Source organism: Salvia hispanica, chromosome 4 (genome assembly GCF_029641045.1).
Source record: "Salvia hispanica isolate PSC_SH4W2 chromosome 4, Shi_PSC_v1, whole genome shotgun sequence".
Classification (NCBI taxonomy): Eukaryota; Viridiplantae; Streptophyta; class Magnoliopsida; order Lamiales; family Lamiaceae; genus Salvia; species Salvia hispanica.
The window spans coordinates 16723014-16741898 of record NC_142695.1 but is presented as its reverse complement, the minus strand read 5'-3'; the positions used below and the strand labels follow the sequence as shown (position 1 = coordinate 16741898).

Below are 18885 nucleotides of genomic sequence, written 5' to 3'. Positions count from 1 at the left end.
GAGGACTGGACCTCGTGCGGCGATAGGGGGGATCCGCCCCTCGCAGTCCGCTGCGCCCGCTTCTGTCCAACCGGGCGGGGGCGACCAGTAAATGAAGGAGGGGATGGAAACTCCTCAGCATCCGGGGGGAGGTCGTGGGATCTGCCGCTGCTGCCGCTGTAGTCGCCGCTATAGTTCAGTCGCTGCTTCTTCGGCCACCCAGCGTCGCACCCCGCCCGGAACTTCTCGGAGTCCTTCAACAACAAGAAGCACTCCCAGAAGGTGAACTCCTTATACTTCCCCTCCAAGGGGAACTGACTCGCGGCTATCCTCCGGGCGTCGTCCTCATTCTGCCCACTTCTGAGCTGACGGGGGGCGTTGGCATACAAATTCGCAAAACGGCCCACCGCGGCCCTGGTGCGCTCCCACCCCTTCCGGACCTCCTCGTTGTTAAAGTCCTTCCCGTGCGGGCAGTGCCTCCTATAGGCAGCTCTGATCTTCGACCACATGTTGACGACCCGCTGGTTGTTCGCAACCAGCGGATCGTCGCACACCTCCAACCACCCCTTGGCCACCCCGGCGTACTCATCCCCCGTCCACTTCCTCCGGCCAGGGGCAGCGGGCTGCGATGACTCGCCGACCGCCTTGCCCTTCCCCTTCCCCCTCGTCTTCTTCTTCGGCGCGGCCCGCGTCGCTCGAACGAGAGTATCATCTTCCCCGAGATCGATCCCCATATCGTGCAATGACAGAAGGTCATCGCCAGAGAACTGCGTCTCCACTGGGGTCGACGTGTGAGACGAAGCCGTCAAAAAATCAAGCGAGGGCCGATATACCGTGTCCCCTCCCGGTGACCCATGCACCCCTCCTGCATCCCGGGATGCATACCGTGCTGCATCCCCCCCTGCATCCCGCCCTGCCACATCATCCCCATCATCTGCTGCATCATCGTCTGCTGCTGCATCTGGGGCATACCCTCCCACCCGGGCGATAACTGCCCGCCGCTCCCCTGCCCGCCGCCCGGCATCCCCCACGGCATATCCCCCGGCATACCCCCCCGGTTCCCCCCCATCGCCCCCCCCGGCGCACCAGCCATCATCCCCATCATCTGATTCCAAGGGATGTTAAACCCCGGGCCCATCTGCCCCCACCCAGATCCCACAGGTACCGTGGGAGTCTGAGATCCACTCGTCGCTGGACTGGACTCGTTGTTGTGATCCATCGCTCGATGATGCTCTTGTACAAAGTTAGAGAGAGAGAAAACTCGTTAAAACAAGTGGTGCAAATGAAAATGAAACGAAAATCGCGTTTATATAGGTTTTAAAAAAAAAAAAATCAAAAATCGGCGTTGGCCGATCGAGCCGCCACAACGGCGGCTAGCCGATCGGCCAGCGACGAGCGATCGGCCAGCCCACGCCGATCCGCTAGCCGATTTCGCTCTGGCCGATTGCAATGGTTCAGCTAGCCGGTCGCTAGCCGACCATTGCGGATGCTCTTAAGAAATGTTAAGAAAAGTGGGTAGAAGAAAGTTAGTGGAATAGGGGTCTCACTTGTATATATTAGTTTTAAATGATATGTGAGTGAAAGGAGTTAGGTGGAGGTGGAACCCTAGTACCATTTATAGTAAAAGTGAACCGGGACTCTTATTCACGGACAGACAGACTAAAATGGAAAAACGGGACTCCTATTCACGGACAGAGGGAGTATTTATTTAGGCCTTTTTGACTGTGTAGATACGACATAACAAAAGAGTTAACTTAGTGTTTTAATAATGTTGTTTAGTTGATATTTTAGTCCCCAAAATTATAAATAAATAGGATGTAAAATGACAAAAATATCCTCATTACAAATAGAATGGTTTTTTTTTTTGTTTGAATATAATACGTAGGTCATATTCTATTATAACACCCTAATCCAAAATCAAGACCAAATCTTCATCCTTACATTTTAAAATGAGTGGATGAGATTAAATCTTATGAATCTCAATAAATAGTAGACAAAATATCAACAAAAGGGTAATATCGTCATTATGTTATCATATGATAATTTTCGTGAATGTTTTTTTATATCAACATAGTGTATTACAAATATCAACAATATGACATAAGAATATCAACATTAGCAACACATATTTGTTGAGCTTTTTACATGGTCTTATTGAGATTTTTTGATGTATTTATTGAAAAAAATCTGGTTATCAACATTTATGAAAACTAAAATAAAAAATATCAAATTTCATCATTCGAACATCGTCGGAACATATGCAATTGAGATCTCGTTGGAATCCTTATAAAATTATCTTTAATTTGATATATTTTTTGCGAAAAAATAATTTAAATCGAGAGAGTTGCGTAAATTTAAAGTTTTAAGATGATTTTAATGAGAGGGAATTGACATTAATACCCTCTAATTTTATTTATTACTCCCTCCGTCCCGGCTAAGATGACACATTGCTTAGCCGGCACGAGATTTTAGGAGTTATTGGTTTAAGTGTTTAATTGGATAGAGAGAAGGTGGATGTAAGTATTAAAGTAGAGAGATAAAGAAAAATGGATATTTTAATAGGAGTGAGAAAAAGTGGTTGAGTGTATTAATTGGAGAGAGAAAGTTACTAAAAAGGAAATGTGACATCTTAGTTGGGACAAACTAAAAAAGAAAACGTGTCATCTTAAGCGGGACGGAGGAAGTAATTTTCTTAACATAATCCATATTACATTATTTCAACCACTAAATCTTCTAATCTAATGACTAAGATTTAGTCTTAGTTTGGATTACTAATTAGTTAGCGATTGATCACTCCCCATCATACGTATACTTTGTGCTTAAGTTAGCTTAATTAACAATATTTTATTAATTAAATTAGTTCCATTATCACATGATTAATTATTAAAGACCTAATCAAATATTATTGCAAAGAAGATTTTTAACGAGGAACATTTCTGATACCAATTTTCCAAGAACCCAACGACGACAAATTTTGAAAGAAAGTTTGGCCACAAAATTCACCGTCATCTCCAAATTTCATTGGAGTATCACATTGAACAAGTACTCAAAATCAAGCCAAAATAGAACTTTTTTATTTTTATTTTTTTAAAAAGAAAGAAAGAAAGAAAATTAAACATCAACATGATGCAATTATGATGAAGTAATGGCGGTCGTGGAGTCACCATCGTCAATGGAAACTACAACATGGCAGGTGAGAGGAGGGCGCACGAAGCAAGATACGCTTAAATTTTCGATAGAAATCATTACAACCTCAAAAAAATCGATGCAAATCAAAGAATCGATGGAGGATTTCATTTGGACTCGTCATCGCTCATCGGGTCCAACCCGGTGGCCATGGAGTGGCAACACCCATGGTGCAACGGTGGATGCCAGCGGCACACTAACGACCGTCGGATGACAATGGAGTCATGGGCACGCTTACCGCCGGAGGAGGTGAAGGTTTAAGGAAGTGGGTTGCAGAGAGAAATAAAAAGAAAAATTAATTAAAGTATTATAAGTAGAGAATGGATTCCACCTTAATAGAGAAAAAAAGAATTTTAAATATAGAAAGTGTATACTCTTGTTGAAAGTACCAAAAAGAAAATAGTGCATACTTTTGTGGGACGAATGGACGTGTTTTAATACACAACTTGTAAAGTAAGAAAGAAATAGAAAGAAAAAATAACTAAAGTATTGTAAGGGGAGAATGGATCTCACCTTAATAGAGAGAAAAGTTTCTAAAATTATAAAGTGTATACTCTTGTTGAACATACTAAAATGAAAAAAGTGCACATTCTTGTAGGACGAGGAGCAGTATTTTTTTGTCATTATAAAGGAAATTTTATTTTATGTCATGAGACAAACTAGTTTTTTCAATTTATTTTTTAATCTATATATACTTCAAAGTTTAGCTGTAATTGATAGAATTAGGCTTATTGTGGTGTGGTCAATTATTAACTATAACTATTTTAAGATTATAGCATATTAGAGATCTGATAGTAAATTTCCATGTATAATTTTATTTTTATTTTTTATTAATTAAAAGATAATACTAACAACAATCAAATTTAGGATTTAGGAATAAACTGTCAGGTAGTGTATATGCATTTAAAGTTTTCAGATATTTTTTAAAAGTTAATTAAAAATATTTTTTTTTCATTGATATTAATTTTCTAATTGACATTTTGTGTATATTAATACTCGGGACTGAAATATCTTATTTTTTAAAAAATCAAATGCATATCAATTCAGTTGTAATTATAAATTTAAAGGTGATAGTAATATAACACAAGAGGAATGAATATGCTACATAACTTATGTGGACTCCTTATTAGGAATGTCAATCGGGCTAACCCGTGCGAGTTCGGGCCAGCCCTCTCGGGTCGCCGAGCTATTTGGGTGCGGGCCATTCGGGTTATGGATTTTTCAGGTCATAAATTTTCAGCCCTAACCCTAACCCGTTGGGTTTTAGGCTAACCCACCAGGCTATTCGGGTCTAAAAGCTTTTGAAAATAATCTCTTGTAAATTTTCTTCTATCAAATGATTTTAAATTTTAGATACTTTCTTCTTTTTAGTTTATAATCATATAAAATCTTCGAATTTTCATAGTTTTCTTCAATAATACTTGAAAAAAAGTCTTCCATCTCGATCAACTATAATATAAACTACAGCTTGTGTTCGTGTCATTATTATGACATTGTTTGTAATTAATTCTTTATGAAAATGATAAATAAATTAAAATTTTGATGGGTTAGTTCTTAATTTTATCTTGATTGACTTTGGTGGTGGTAAGACACTAGTAGCAGATGATGGGACGGTGCAATAATGAGTTGAGATGAAACTTAAAAGCTGATATTTTGGGATTGAGTGAAAAAGTATAAAATGAAGATTGAATAAGACTAATGATTGTGTAGAATGAAGATTGAGGATTAAAAAATATAAAAAACCCCTAAAACTTAATATTTTATAATTAAAACTCACAACCCACCGGACCGACCCGCAACCCGTTCGGGCCAACCCGTTTAACCCGCCAACCCATTCGTGCCAACCCATTTAGCCCATTTTGTATTCGGGTGATAAAATTACAGCCCTAACCCGCTCATATTACCGGGTTGTTCGGGCCGGCCCACGGGTTTCGGGTTGAATTGACGTCCCTACTCCTTATGTGAGCACCACTCTCGTTTGACACACGTTTAGCGTTGTTCGTTTCGATTTATCTATTTAGTTTGACTCTAATACAATAAAAAATGTTATTATAATTTTTAATTTCACAAAATTCATAAAAATTAAAGTTTTGCTCGTTTTCTCTATAATTTCAAATAAATGAATAAAATAATAAATCAAGCTTTGACTTTTATGAATTTTGTGAAATTAAAAATTGTAATAATATTTTTTAATGTATTAAAGTCAAACTAAATAGATAAATCGAAAGGAACAACGTTAAACGTGTGTCAAACAAGAGTGGTGCTTACATAAGGAGCCCACATAAGATATGTAGCATATCATTCCTCGTCACAACAGTTCGTGATTTAATTTATAATTTTTCTTATTTCATAATGAATACATGTACACAATCGGATGATCATTCAAATATGAATGCAATATTATAAATGAACAAGTAAACTTAGGTATTGTGTTATAGAGGAATGAAATGTAAGTAAACTTAGGTTTTGTGTTATATATTTAGTTTGACTCTAATATATTAAAAAATGTTATTATAATTTTTAATTTTATAAAATTCATAAAAACCAAAGCTTGATTTAATATTTTATTCATTTATTTGAAATTATGGAGAAAACGAGTAAAACTTTAATTTATGAATTTTGTGAAATTAAAAATTATAATAACATTTTTAACGTATTAGAATCAAACTAAATAGATAAATTGAAACGAACAACTATAAACGCGTGGCAAATAAGAATGATGCTCATATAAAGAGTCGATATAAGTTATGCAACGTGTCATTCCTCTCATTGTGATTCACCAATAAATGATATCCATTCCATTGAGCATACAAGGAATATAAAGCCCAATATAAGTTATGCAACGTGTCATTCCTCTCATTGTGATTCACCAATAAATGATATCCATTCCATTGAGCATACAAGGAATATAAAGCCCATTCTGGGTCCAGACCATTTGAATGATTATCCGTTTCTTTATTTACATCCATACAATATTGCTGTTAACTATAGAAATATGGAGTGTTTTTTATTTAAAAATAATAAGTATGACATTCCTGCTCTGGTCCCACTAAACTTGCTCTTTATTTACCATATTTTTATTTGTTTTGCTTTTCTTCGAAATTTTGGTGACCACACATTATACCAAAAGTTGTAACTTACCTATTTTCTAAATTTTGTCATAGAAGTAGTAGTAATAATATTTTTGCTCCCTGGGTTGCCAAAAGCACTTCCAAATTTAATATAAGTTGTTTTTTAAAAGAAGTGTTGCTATAAGTACTTCAAGATTTATTTTTTATTATTAATATTTTAATTCCTTTTTATTTCTCTTTTATTTTATTTGTTATGCATTAAAATCTACATCTCCATAAAAAATTTTATTTTAGAGCATCCGCAGCGGTGCTATTTTTTCCGTCCGTCCGTCCGGGCCGCGGGAGCTCGTCCGTCCAGCGGCACGATGCTGCTCTTAGCTAAGAGCACGTCCGTGTCGCTGAGCACCATTACGTGGCAGCTTCTGATTGGCTGCCGTTGGCAAATTCGATTTTTTTATTTTTTATTTTTTAAAAAATTTGAAATTTATTTAAAAAAATATTTTTAAATAAAAAAAATATTTTCCCACTTCCCAAAAAATTATATCCGTTTTCTACCCGTTTTCTACCCACTTTTAATTTATTTTTCAATTTTTTTTCCCCAAAATTCACATTTTCATCTATAAATACCCCACTTCAACACAAAAAAAATCACATTCTCATCTATTCTATCATCTACATTCTCTCATCTTTTTTCTCATATTATCTCATCTAAATTCCCACCACACTACACAATGTCCGGCTCCGACGATCACCCATCCGGCAATCTCGATTGGAACCACGATTGGTTCGACTCCGGCGAATTCCCTAGTCCGGAAACGCAATTTACCGCCCATCCTCAAACCCAAGGTTCGCAATTTTTGGGTGGCTACCGTCCTTACCTGGTGCACGACCAAAACGATCGGGAGGGAGCAGCAGCTCTACTCCTACTCCTACTTCTATTCCTACTCCTACTCCTCCTGTTCGTGGCACCCGCACTCTGTACACTCCGGGTGAGATGATGGCGATGTTCAAAGCCTACTTGGCAGTCTCCGAAGATCCGGACGTTGGCACGAACCAAACTGGGGATACGTATTGGTGGCGCATCACTCGCCTTTACAATGAAACCCGACCGGGGGGAACCATCTATCGCAATGAGAGTATGGTGTGCAATTGCTTCTACAGATGCAACTTAGCAATCGGTATGTTCCAGGGGTACTTCCAACAGGAAGAGCGGCCGGCGGGGAGCGGCAAGAGCGAGCTCGACATCATCAGTGCCGCCTTGGCGACCTACCAAAGCTTGGAGTTGATACCGTTCAAGTACCTCGATTGTTGGCAGGAGGGGCGCCGACATCCGAAGTATAGAGGCAGCGTAGTAGCATCCTCCTCCAGCTCCTCTAGCAAACGGTCGAGGTCGGTAGCCCTATCCGACGGTGTCTCCGATGATGTGGCTACCCAGCTTTTCGGAACTAACTTGGGTAGCCCCGACACTGGCCCGAGCAGTTCCCGCCAGCCGCAAGGAAGGAAGAAGGCGACGGCTACCCGCCGTCGCGCCCCGACTCCAGCCGCCCCCGTCCCCGCTCCCTTTGTGCCTCCTCCACCCCGGAACAACTCGTTGTGGACCCTCTTGGGTCAACTCTATTTGAACGATACGTCTAAGATGACTCCGGATCAACTTGCAACACATGAGCAAATGATCCGGGGTCTGAAGAGGCAATTGGGGTTAGAGGACTAGTCTTCCACGTGTGTAATTTTTAATTTGTAGGATTTTAATTATGTATTTTTTTTATTTTCTAGGATTTTAATTATGTATTTTTATTTTTAAAGTATTTTAATTATGTAATTTCTATTTTTTATAATTTTAATTATGTACTAATTTTTATTTTTTAATGTATTTTTATAATGTAGAAATGTTTTTAATAATTGGAGTATTTAAATTGAATAATAGAATGGTGGAACCTTGAGTTTATCCTTAACTAAGAGTACGGATATGGGTGTTGTAGTCTTAGCTAAAGGACAATAGCTAAAGGACAAGAAGTAAAAGTGGATCCGGGCTCACTTCCATACTCTTAGCTAAGAGCACGGACGAGGATGCTCTTAAGAATCAAAGTTTAAGTAATTCCTTTATTGAACATTGATTTTTTTAAAAACACGCAGTTTTATTTTAATGTAATAGATGAAAAAAATAAAATAAGTGAATAATCGACAAATTAAAAATAAAATGGATCTTCTGGACGGAAGCATTAATTTTTAAGGGATAGAGAGATTATAAAATTAATTAATGAGGCGACAATATTAGATGAAATAGAATTAGAAGTGTGTGCGCAACCAATTGTATCTATCTTATCCACCCATCAATTTGCACCTCAACTCACAAAAGTAGGCCATACACCTGTCCTTCATCAAATCCCATTCTACGCATTCAATGGAACAGAGAAAATCACACACAATACATTCCCATCACATAATAAAATACTTACTAATAATCTAATCTAAATTAATGACCATACTTTGATATAAATCCAATGCATAAAAGGAAATTCCATAACTTTTTTATACAATTAACTGTTGATAACACACAATTAAGCTAATCTCTATAAGCTTCTCCTTTACATAAACCCAAATTCAACGCTACAAACCCCTAAAAATTACAGACCCCAAAAAAAAAAAGAAAAACAAAATTAATAAATATTAAAAAAAATGTGATATGAAATCACAAACCGTATTGAGACTAATTCAATTTTCCTCCGAGCTCTCCGGGCTCGGATACTCATTCAAATCGGGCTTCTCGACAGCCCGGCCCGATCCGGAGCGCGCGCTTTGCATCGCGTCGACTCTGGCGCCGACCTCGGTGGCTTTTTTCCTAATCGCGGCGGCGGATAAATCGCGCGGCTCGTCGACGACGTCCTTGACGATGAATTCGGGGAAATTGAGGCGCGCGGAGGGGCCGCGGAGGTGGAACAGGGCGGTGTCGTAGGCACGCGCCGCCGCGACGGGGGAGGAGTAGGAGCCGAGCCAGATTCTGGAGCGTTTATTCGGCTCGCGTATCTCCGCCACCCACTTCCCCCACTTGCGCATCCGTATGCCGCGGTAAGGTTTCTCTTGCTGCCGGCGCTGCCGCTTCGAGATTTCCGAGGGCGACGCCGGTGAGGAAGCTGTGCAGCACGCTCCGTCCATTGATTTCAATCGAAAATTGTGATTTAATTTTTGGGGGAGAATTTATGATTTAGGGTTTGATAGGAGTATTAATTTTGGTGTGGGGGAAGGGAGAGAATCTAAAGTGGAATTCATGCTAGAAAACAACACTTGCTTTGATGCGATGCGTCGGTATTTATACGGAGGTGGAAGGATGGGATTCGGCTTTCTAATTATTTATTCGAGGATTCTTCATCATCCACAAATTAATCAACACATATTTCATCTAATCATGAATCTAAATATACGAAATTAGTATGTATTATATATAAATTAATACTCCTACTATAAATTAAAATAATGTACTACTGTATTATGGTGGACTCAAATCCATCTGAGACCTTTAAGCTTGGGCTTGCATAATATGATTACTAACGACTAATTTTCTTTTATGAAATTCTAAATTTATTTAATATAATTAAAAATATTACAACCTTTCCTAAAAATAATAACACTTTCATTTTCCGTTTATTCAATAAAAATATCCCTTTTCCATTTATTGAAAATTCCCCCAACTCATTACTCATATACTATATCAATTCATTTACAATGTAGTACTCCGTATATCACTAGGACCTACATTGAGCACTAATAATATGGGTCTTACTACTCCACTAACGCTATTTTAATTATCATTCTCCTACTATCTCTTACCTTATTAATTATGTAGTATTAATTTTCATGTCATCCTAAATGGTTTTATTTTTTTTGATGCAGAGGAAGTACTATTGGATTTGTACTACAAAAATCTTGTATTTTAAGATACATAAATTGAGACTTATTTGTGTTGAATTTTTTTTAAAATAGTAACAATATGTTGAGAGGAAAAAAGTTGTCACTAAATTAAAAATAAATTAACTTAACTTTTTATTTTTTGGGACATTTCCATTTGTTGATAATTTCAAGTAATAGAAGTAAAAGTATTACCCATGATAATGATTAATGATGCGTGCAGTTTGAGCACTATGGTGGTTAGTGTTTGATGGTAAATTATAATTTTCTTGTGGTCGGCAGGTTTTTTTAGTTCGATATATAATGACCGGATTTACAATCAGTATATATATTCTCCCGTCACATAAAAATATGTGCACTTTCTATTTTTGTATGTCATAAATATGTTCATTCGATTTCTATTTTTGTATGTCATAAATATGTTCATTCGATTTTTAAAAAGTTGTTTCAATTTATTATCCTTGTACATTAACTTATTTACAAATTATATCACCATTAAACACTACTAATAATGTGAGTATTTGCTAACACTACTTATACTGCCTTTCTCATCCTCTAACTTACTTTATTAATTTTATCTTAGTTCTCGTACATATTATTTATCCATATTTTATGGGACATAGAGAGTGTTGAGCCGATGTTTATACTGTTATATGAAATATTTTCTTCTAGTGTATATATTAAATTAGTCAAATAAAGAATATAGTTATTTCATCAATAATTTTATTACTTTTGTAGTGACTACATGCCATAATCACAAACCATATAGTATAACTGAAACAAAAATTTAAAAGTTTGGATATTTCTAAGACTAACAGTAGTACAAATGAGTAAACGATTAACATTAATAAGAAATTAACAGTGAAAATTAGGAGTGGGTAGATACGTTATACCTTACCGAAATTACTATATTGTATACCTTATCATAAATTCGGTATGCGAAAAAACCATACCTTTACCTTACCAAAATTTTTGGTATACCTTATTTTCGGTAAGAGAAATTTCCATATCGATAATCCGATAACATACCTCATTTTCGGTATGCTATACCGAAATTCGGTATACCGTACTTTTGTGGTATACCTAACTTTCAACGTCAATGAAAATACTAATATTTGAGTTTTATAATATTATTTATATTTTATAATTTTAAAAAAATATTAAATATTCATAAATATATTTATATTTCACATTAGATTTTATAATTTAAAAATATACATAAAATATATTTTATATATTATTATATTTATATTTCACAGTATATACCTTAATTTACGGTGTATACCAAATTTCGGTATGCCGCGGTATATGAAAATTCATACCGTTACCTTACCGAAAATCACGGTATACCAAAAATTCAGTATTTTCGGTATTTTTCGACACTAAGGACGGTATTTCGATATTTCGGCATTTTTCCTTATATCGTTATTTATTGTCATAATGGCATCGTCATGATGTGAGATGAAAATGTATATATATTCTAAACCAATTTTAATAATCTTATGTATAGGTTTTAGAGGCTAAAAATAATGATATTCTGATCTCACTAAATATTTTGCTTATAATGCACCCAAAAGAATCTTAATCGTTTACTATTAGCGACTAGTATAATCCATTACTCCCTATTTATTGATTTAAAATCAATTTTGTATTGTATGAAATCAATCTTTATTGATCTACTCCCCTATTTACTGATTTAAAATCACTCTTAATCGTTTACTATAGGCGACTAGTATAATCCATTACTCACTATTTATTGATTTAAAATCAATCCTGTTATTTGATTAAAATAAATTAGTGTATTAGAAGGACTTAAGCTATTTGTGGAAGAGAATGAAAATGAGTGATGATGGGTGGGGCAGGGATTTGGCCGACACGTGTGTGAGATAGTGATAAGTATACAACTTTGGCCGACACCATATATCGAAAATATCCCAAATGTTGAGAATAATTCCTCTATTAATTACCAGCACAAATTGGAGTATAGTTATACCATCAACCATCACATATATTGTTCCCAATTAGAATGGATGCTTTTTGTACATTCAATCGTTATCTTTTGTGTGTAATAGATAAATTTTCGTAGACGTATAAAAGTCTAAGGGCTCGTTTGTTTTCTATGTTGGCCCAACGTATGTTTAGATATACTAAACTCAAACATCATGATGTAGGTTAGAGTTAGCAATCAACTATCATATGTTTGTTTGTACATATTCATATCACACGTTTCTTATTTTTATGTTTGGTATGAGGCATCCAAACACAAGATACAACCATGTATACAGTATCAAATCTATTCAATCAGATGAAAAAAAATACAAATAAACACACTCCAAACACATATTAAATTTTGCAGTCGGTCATTAGGAACCAACAAAAAAGGCGAGGGTGCTCGACGGGGGAAAATTCTGAAACTTATTTACAAAATCACAGGGGTACACGAATCGCAATATAATCTTCTGTTGCAGGGTTTGAAAAACATTACCTTTTGAATCGCATCTTGGTCAGCCATGGGTCCTCAGTGTTCGATTTTGCCGGTTCAATTGGAATCAACCTACAAACAACGACAAAGACGATAAGATTGGATTCAACCTTCTCAATTTATGATTTAAACCCAACAAGTATTCCCACCAAAATTTTTGAATTGGAGTTTCAAAATTTTCACCGCCGATCTGATTTGTGGAATTTGGAGTGGGTGGAGAATTGAGGTTGTTTGTCTATAGGAGATGGGAGATGGAGTAAATGAAAGGGGTATTAAAGTCATTGGTTGTTGGAAGTTAAATTCAATAAATTATTGATATTGCCCAATCGCTGGTTCTTTTGTAGTTAGAGTTAGCTACATTTTGGAAATAAGAATCGCCGACTGAGTTGGGTTTTGATTTACAAGTCCGGGTCGCATAGAGTGCAAACATGACAAACAAACATGGAAATAAGGGTAAATAAGGAGGGCTATCTATGTCTAACATGTAGTATTATGATAGTACTATCTTTCATTTGCCTAAATCTTATTTTATTATTTTAGTTTGTTTGCAATTAATAGGAGTATTTGTTATTTTAGTTTGTTTGCAATTAATTGCTTGTTATTTTAGTCATAATTACTTATCTTATTCCGATATTGTTATTATAAATTTAGTAATACTCTCTTCATTCCACGATAAATGAGGCGATTCTTTCTGACACAAAAATTAGATAGTGTTATTATGTGGTTAACTAAAAAGAGAATAAAATATCAAAAAGTAAAAAATAAAGCAAAAATATAGAAGAAAGAATAAAGTAAAAAGGTTAAAAATTGTTGTTTTCGCCAATATAGAAAATGCAATACATTAATTGCGACAACCCAAAAAGAAATACTAAGACCTACTTACGGTAGTACAAAGGGAATATATAAAAGTGAAGCTTATAAAATCTTAATATATTAATAGTGATCAAAAGTGATTTTCAAATAATGAAAGCCACTACTTATAAATGGTTTGGAAATTAAAAACTTAAAAGGAAATAAAACAAAATTCTTAAAATCATAAAAAGCTAAAAAATTAATGAAATGATGAGTATGCACCATAAACAATGACTGATGCCCAAAATTCATCGTATGGCGTACGTCAGGGCAAAGACAATGGGTTTGACTTGTCAGTTCGTTATGCAACTGTTGTACGAATTTAACCTCATTATAATATCAATATTTTATGTGTTGTTAGTGTCGACTAATAAAACTAGATCGATTTTATATCATTCGAATAAACAATAAATTTAAAATATTTATTAACATATAAAGTAAGTACTACTATACTACTTAGATAGCTTTAACTTATTTACGTAGTACTCCCTATGTAATACTAGTTACACTTCTGACATCAAATGCAAGAAGATCGAACAAATAAAAGCGTTTGACAAGAAGTTATGGATATTCTTGTTTTATGTTCTATTATGGTCGATTTGATATATCGGAACAAAATGGTTTTCCGATGTTTTGAACCAAACTTGGATTTGGGGGAAAAAATGTTAAATTGTGCCTTAATTTGAGGATTAGAAGTTGGTGCCTAATGTTTGGACTCTAGCTCACCTCAGCAACAAAAGATCTGAGGGCTATCAGAGGGTGGAATAGATATTCTACAAAGGTTGAAACCAATATGAGTGGGGAAAGTGGAAAAGGGCCCATATCCATAATTTACTTATATACATATTCAAACGCCCCCTAAAAGTGATTAGGTGTACATTGCTTTGTGAAGTCTAGTTCTCTTCTTCTTCTTGAATGTTTTCTTGGGATGTCCTGTTGCATGGTTGCTTTTGGTGTTGTTTTAGTGGTTCTATAGGCCTTCTTATCTTGATGGCCTTTGGAATCTCTTTTTTTCATTAAATCTATGCTCACTTTCTAGTTTTGAGACTTCTTGAATACATAAAAAAATATTTTTATAAAATTCCAATATGTAGAACACTGAGTATATACATTTAATTGATCACTTTTCAATATAGGAATCCCACACGTCCACGAGTAGCGACTTCTAATTCATCACTTTTCAATTAGCAACAAAATATAATAATTGAAATCAAAGAAATGTGGGAGAAGACTGTTCAACAAAGTAATCAATTAAAAAAGAATTAATCTAATATAATTATGATTTAGCTTAGTACATTTGTTATTAATATATAATAAAAATTTAGGATGTAATCAAATGCAAACTTTAAATATTATACAAACTCCAAATTATGATCTGGACTGTTAGAAAATGTAAACTTATGACAAAATAGCATCAATAGAGTGTCAATAGTTATCAACAATTGACGTTGTGTTGATATCAAAATCTTGAAATTTTACACTATATTGACATTGCGATAACATTGTGTTGACATTGTTTTGAAGAGTTTGGAGTTTATACACTATATGAAATTTGTATTTTATCACTACCCTAATCAACTATAATATGATATTAATAGATTATTCTATTAATTTTTTTTAAGATTAAAACTTAAAATCATATCAGTTTGTAAATATACATTAATATTAGTTAATTCAATAAAAATATTTGTTTTCGACTAAATATCAAGGACTAATATATTTATAATGCCAACTCGCATTATAATATTAGAGACTGATATATATATATATATTTTTTTCAGCTCTTAAATTTCTCCTTTTTACAAAGTTCCGTAAAAAGATCACTCTCGATCCCAATGATATACTAATTGTTGTGTCGGTTCAAATGTATGAAAATTAAAATAAATATTGGATTCTAGTATTTTCACGTTCCCCTTTTCCGATTTAGGCTTGCTCTAAATTTTTTCAATATGGATTATTTATCCTATTTCAATTACCTTAAAACATGATCCTTTCACTCTCCTTTTGTCATGTTCCAGTTTTATTAAAATTTGATTTTGCATTTTTTTTAATTCATATCAATATGTAGACACATCAAATTAATTCGCGCACTATTAATTGAGTCGATATTTAATTGATTGCTAGTGATATATCATCAACTCCAGCTTTGTTAGCTACCTAATTTATTTATTTTTAAAAAGTTGGGACATTTTTAAAAATAATTATGACAATCAAGTTAAAATATGATTTTTTTTACCTACACAACTTTCTTGCCTTTCTTAGTGTTTTTTTCCTTGGATTTGTTACACACTTTAATTGCTCGCCAATTTGCTCACATTGAGGTTTTCCTTTTTGAAATTAAATTTCATTTGCTTTCATCCGCAACCATGCATGTAATGTAAATGAATGCACCAAACTCATCTCTTTCTTAGCAAAATAGTTCCCATCTATCATACGACTTTGCAACTTCACTTTTTTCCTTGTCGTGCCGCCCCTTACTTGAGAATGGAGAGGACATAAGAGCACTCCCAATGGGTCGGCGTTAAATCCGGCGAAAAATCGCCGATTATCGCCGGATTATCGCCGGGCGTTGGGGAGAATTCGGCGATAATTCGGCGTTAATTCTACCGAATTAACGCCAACTCCTGAAAATTCGCCGGATTATCGCCGGGTTATCGCCGACCACTGTGGGCGATAATCCGGCGATAAAAATAGTTTTTTTTTTTTTTTTAATTTCCCCCCTATAAATACACACCTTCTCTTCATACAAAGGGAGCTTGCTCGAATGCAGCAGCCACCCCAACGGCCAATCCGCAGGCGGCGCCGATACATCCACCGCGACCACGCTGGTGGGCATGATCGGCTGTTCGCCGATTATTTTGCTGAGGAACCACGTTATCCGGCAGATGTATTTCGTCGCCGATTCAGAATGCGCCGCTCCCTCTTCCTGCGCATTGTTAATGCGTTGTCCGCGCGTTACCCCGAGTTTCAGCTCCAGCGAGACGCCACAGAGAAGCTCGGTCTATCACCCCTGCAGAAATGCACTGTTGCCATCCGACAATTGGCATATGGAGGGTCCGCCGACATGTTCGATGAGTATCTGCAATGCGGCGAGACGACTGGCAACGAGTGCCTGAAGAATTTTTGTCAGGGCGTGCGAGAGATATTTGGGGGGCACTACCTTCGCTCGCCGGACGCAGCTGATTGCCAGTTTCTGCTGGATTGGCACTGGAGGACCCACGGCTTTCCGGGGATGCTCGGCAGCATCGACTGTATGCACTGGCAGTGGAAGAACTGCCCAACCGCGTGGCGAGGCCAGTTCACTACCGGCTACAAAGGTACGCATCCCACCATCATTCTTGAAGCCGTTGCCGACCAACGACTTTGGATTTGGCATGCTTATTTTGGTATAGCCGGGTCGAACAACGACCTAAATGTTCTCAATTCGTCGCCCCTTTTCAACGAGCGGATCAACGGGTTAGGCCCCTCCATCGAATTCACGGCCAATGGCAATGTGCATAACATGGGGTACTACCTGGCTGACGGCATCTATCCGCAATGGCCCGTGTTTTTTAAGACGATCAGATGCCCAATCGGAGATAGTAGAAAGTATTTTGCCCGAGCGCAAGAGTCTGCGCGCAAGGATGTGGAGAGGGCGTTTGGGGTGCTCCAATCACGATTTGCACTGGTAAAGGGCCCGACGCGATTTTACTACCAGGGGGATATTGCCGACATCATGTATGCGTGCATCATCATGCATAACATGATCATCGAGGATGAACACGAAGGCGTCCTCAACGTCACCAACGACACCAGTGTTGCATCATCGAGTCACGGTGTCTCAACCGAGTCCGAGTCCGCCCGCCAGGGTGTACCGTACAACGAACATGAACGGTTCAAGGCGTTCATGGACATACACCAAAAGGAGGCCCATCGAGCACTACAACACGATATGATCGAAGAATTGTGGGCAAATAGAAACCGCGCCCACTACCCTTGAATTTTTTTACTTTGAATTTTTTTTTCCGTTCCTGTACTATTTTTTTTTAAATTTTCGTCGTTGTAATTTTTTACTCGTGTTTAATACAACGAACTTTATTACTATTATTTGTCTTGTCTTATAAATTAGCTAGCTTTATTATATACAAAAATAAAACAATTAAATTAGTAATGATGTAAAAATGAAATGTTGAGTTAGGGAGAAATAAGGGAGAAATAAGGGAGAAACCATTGGAGCAATTGGCTAAAAGTTGGCTAAAAACTGGGGATAAATTTTGGTGCTGATGTGGCATGAGTTAGGGAGAAATAAGGGAATTTTTAGCCGGAGCATTGAGAGTCCTCTAATAACATTAGTTAAAATTTCAGGAAACAAAACTCGTCAAAATTTATTGGCCAAAGAAGGTTCCCACTTCCCAGTGACTTGCCTATGTCATTGACCGTTGTTTTGAGCCCATCGAGGATGCATTTTTTCTCCTTTTGTAGCTATCTAAATTATAAAATTATAATTTCTTTAAGATATTTTTTTTATTGTACACCATGATAGAGCATCTCTAAGGGGAGAGGTAAATGAAGAGGTAAACTAATATAACTACCATATTTACCTTTTTTCATGAAAAATCATTCTCTAACAAGAGAGGTATTTGAGAAGGTATTATACTTTTTCCCATTTTGAACAGGTATCTTTACCTCTCCATTGATGGAGAGGTAAAATTTTATAACTACCACATTTGCCTTCTTTTTATGAAAAAACATTCTCCAAGAGAGTAGGTATTTGAGAATGTATCACACTTTATGTTTTTTTAATGCATTTTGTACTATTATTTTATGTTAAAAAAATCATTTACCTTTCTATATACCTTTTTCCTTTGGAGTATGTTTCTTTTTGGAATGGTATATTTAACTTTTTAAGGAGGTATATATATAATATTCCATCCGTCTCACATAATTTTACCCAATATTCCATTTTGGGCCGTCCCACATAATTTTACACACTTCATTTTTACCATTTTTGGTAGTGGACCTCATATTCCACTAACTCATTCTTACTCACATTTTATTATAAAGCTAATACTTTAAAAGTAGGACCCACATCCCACCAACTTTTTCAACTCACTTTTCATTAAATTTCTTAAAATTCGTACCGGGTCCAAGTGAGTAAAATTATATGGGACAAATGGAGTATATCTTTTTTATATACCTTCTCCCCTTGGAGATGCTCTAATATATAGTAGAAGTGGAGGTTGAGTTATAGGTCAGCCGGCCCCACTCAGCCCCATATAAATACTTCCCTATGGTTTATGCAAAAGTAAAAGTAGAACTTCGGAAATATGTTCTAAGAGCACTCCCAATGACACTCCCTTATTTCTCCCTAATTCCTGCCACATCAGCGCCACATCAGCATCACATTTTATCCCCAGTTTTTAGCCAACTGCT

General features: G+C 36.3%; 1 long non-coding RNA gene and 1 pseudogene across 1 annotated transcript; both read right to left on the bottom strand.

The window, feature by feature from the left end:
• Positions 1-8742: 8742 nt before the first annotated feature.
• Positions 8743-9528, bottom strand: LOC125192868 (ethylene-responsive transcription factor ERF010 pseudogene; annotated as a pseudogene).
• A 2779-nt stretch (positions 9529-12307) lies between these two features.
• On the bottom strand, positions 12308-13033 carry LOC125191832 (uncharacterized). Its single transcript, XR_007171258.2, has 2 exons — positions 12771-13033; positions 12308-12693 (listed from the first exon to the last, which is right to left on the bottom strand). It is a non-coding gene; the product is annotated as an uncharacterized LOC125191832 (long non-coding RNA).
• Between the last annotated feature and the right edge of the window lie 5852 nt (positions 13034-18885).